Below are 3,076 nucleotides of genomic sequence, written 5' to 3'. Positions count from 1 at the left end.
GGTGTTTGATCCTGGTCAGGGAGCTAAGATCCCACAAGCTGCATGGCACATCCAGTAGATAAACAAAAGGTAACTTCGGCTGCTGTGAGAACAGCTTGGGAAAAGAGCCAAGATGGAAGTTGAGAGGCTAATAAAAGAGCTGCTGTCACGGGGACGGAGACAGGGGCTTGAACCAGAGCTGGGCTGGAGAGGAGGTGAGAAGTGAGGAGACATGAGGTACATTTTGGAGGATGAGACATGGGGATTGGAAGTCCATAGGTATCATGTTTGACTCCCAGGTTGCAAGCTTGAGAATCTGGATAGATGGTAGGACTGTTTAGAGCCATGCAAAGACTAGAAGGGAAATAACATTAAGAGAGAAAGTCAATGAATTCCTTGTTAGAGGCCTTGAGTTTGAGAGAAATTTCAAGAGATGTCAGGTAGGCAGTTGGATAAACAAGTCTGGAGGTCAGAGGAGAGGCCTGAGGTGGACATAAATTTAGAATCTGTCACCATAGAGACAGTATTTAAAACTATAGGAACTGATGAGATCAGCTGAGAGGGAATGTGGGAATAGAAAAGGAAATTCCTATGAAATTGGATCAAAGTCAGAGATACAAAGGAAAATCAGAGAAGTACAGTGTCAGCAAAAGCAAGAGAAGAGAGTGTTTGAAGAAGAGCAAGTGGTAACAGAGTTTGCCACAGTGACCATTGTTTTTAGAAAAAAAAACCTAAGTATGAATTTATTTTATAATATATATATAACATACAATTATATATACTATTATGCATAATATTATTGTTGTTATTCAGTCACTAAGTCATGTCCGACGTTTTGCGACTCCATGGACTGCAGCATGCCAGGCTTCCTTGTCCTTCACTATCTCCCAGAGTTGGTTCAAACTCAAGCTCATTGAGTCAGTGATGCCATCCAACCATCTCATTCTCTGTCATACCCTTCTCCTCCTGCCTTCAATCTTTCCCAGCATTAGGGTCTTTTCCAATGAGTTGGCTATTTGCATCAGGTATACAATTATTAGATATTATATATGATTATGACATATAACTACTATATATAATATATGTGCTGTGCTGTGCTTAGTCACTCAGTCATGTCAGACTCTTTGCAACCCCATGGACTGTAGCCCACCAGGCTCTTCTGTCCATGGGGATTCTCTAGGCAAGAATATTGGAGGGGGTTACTATGACCTCTTCCAGGGGATCTTCCCAACCAGTGATCAAACCCAGGTTTCCTGCATTGCAGGCGGATTCTTTACCATCTGAGCCACCAGATGGTATATATAAAACATGGTTATATATAACATATAGTCCATAACTTATAGAGCTACTGAAGCAAAGCAGTTTCAAACTACACACAAGACAAGTGCAAGCACACATTACATGTTAAGAAGAGATACTTTTCTCCATTTGTTTCTGAAAAAGCCAAAAGCCCCTGACTGCTGGAAACTGGTCTGACTCTCACTTAGGCCATGCTGTTCTCCTATTGGACAAAAACTCACAGAATATCAGACCAGGTCACTCTGACAGCATGATAAATGAATCAAAACAAAAACACCGTGCAACCCACAAAATATCCAACATCCCTAGTTCTCAGCTAAAACAAGTGATGGCTACTTCTTTACCAACCACAGTTGTATCCCCATTTTAAACCCCTGCCCCATAGATCAGATTTGTTCAGACACTTTGTCATAGACTTGCCCTTGCTTTCTAACAGGACTCCATCCAGAGTGAGACCCTGTTTGCTTACATCCTCCCCCAAATTACCCAACGAAAGCCCAAATCCTATAATGTGTGTGTATGTGTGTTTAGTGGCATCCAACTGTTTGTGACCCCATTGACTGTAGCTCACCATGTTCTTCTGTCTAGGGATTTTTCAGGCAAAAATACTGGAATGGGTTGTCATTTTCCCCTCCAGGGGATCTTTCCAACCCAGGGATCAAACCTGCATCTCTTTCATCTCCTGCATTGGCAGGCATATTCTTTACCACTGAGCCACCTGAGAAGCCCCAAATCCTATAATAGCTTCTTTCTAACATGCCCTCCCTGAAGGGCCTCACAGCTCCCCATGATTGGGCATTCTCCTTCAGTGCAAAAGGCCTGCAGAGCCTTTGGTTGAAGGGCATTACAATTTCCTAGTCCCTTAAAAAAAATTGGCAATCCATGATTGGCAAACACATAACTCAGTTAATAAAAATACAAAACCAGTTAATCAGAACTACTCGAGCCCTCTGATTCTGAGTTTAAAAAAAATCAAACTTGATGATATTTTTAAGACCTATGGGTGCATAGCTTTGTGATCCCCACCATGATGAAAAGAGAAGAACAAGAGGCAGAATCTCTTCTCAAAGGAGTTCACAAACTGGAGGTGAAAGCAGCTATGACACAAAGAAGGGGGTGGTGGGTATTTGGTGAGGCAAAGGAGGGGGCTAGTGGGCAGATGGAGATGTGGATATTGTGCGCTGAGTCCAAAAGTGAGAACAATGGCATCGTGGTTTGTGAGAGATGTTTCTAAACTGTTTCAAGGATAGAGAAATAGCCTTAGCTATAAAACAGAACCAACCTATTTCTCAGAGGAAGTATGTTGCAGAGAATGCTTGAAAAATGCCTAGCCTCTGCCTACCACACAGAAGATGCTTGATATAAAATATTTCTATCATTAATTGCTATTTTTATAAAAGTGATTGTTGCATTCTGAAATAGTGAAATTAAATGAAAAAAAAAAAAAAAGAAAACCCCATAGTTCATCATCTTTCTATCATTAATAGCTATGTTTTATAAAAGTGAGTATTGCATTCTCATGAAATGAAAAATTAAAAAAAAATGAAAACCACATAGTTCATCATCTGAACAGGCCACCTCAGTATCTAGAGCAATGCTTAGCACTGACTAAACACATAACAAGCTCTGGCTCCTATCTTGGTTCTGCCACTACCTTGCTGTGTTCTTTTGGGACAGTTGTCAAACCTCTTGAAAACACTGGTATCTTAACTGTCAAATAAGACAGTTAGATTAAATTATTCCTTAATATCCTTCCAACTACATTTTCTTTGTCTTCCCTTGGCCCTTGGTAGTTTGC

Source organism: Bubalus kerabau, chromosome 9 (assembly GCF_029407905.1).
Source record: "Bubalus kerabau isolate K-KA32 ecotype Philippines breed swamp buffalo chromosome 9, PCC_UOA_SB_1v2, whole genome shotgun sequence".
Classification (NCBI taxonomy): Eukaryota; Metazoa; Chordata; class Mammalia; order Artiodactyla; family Bovidae; genus Bubalus; species Bubalus kerabau.
This window is presented reverse-complemented; position numbering follows the sequence as displayed.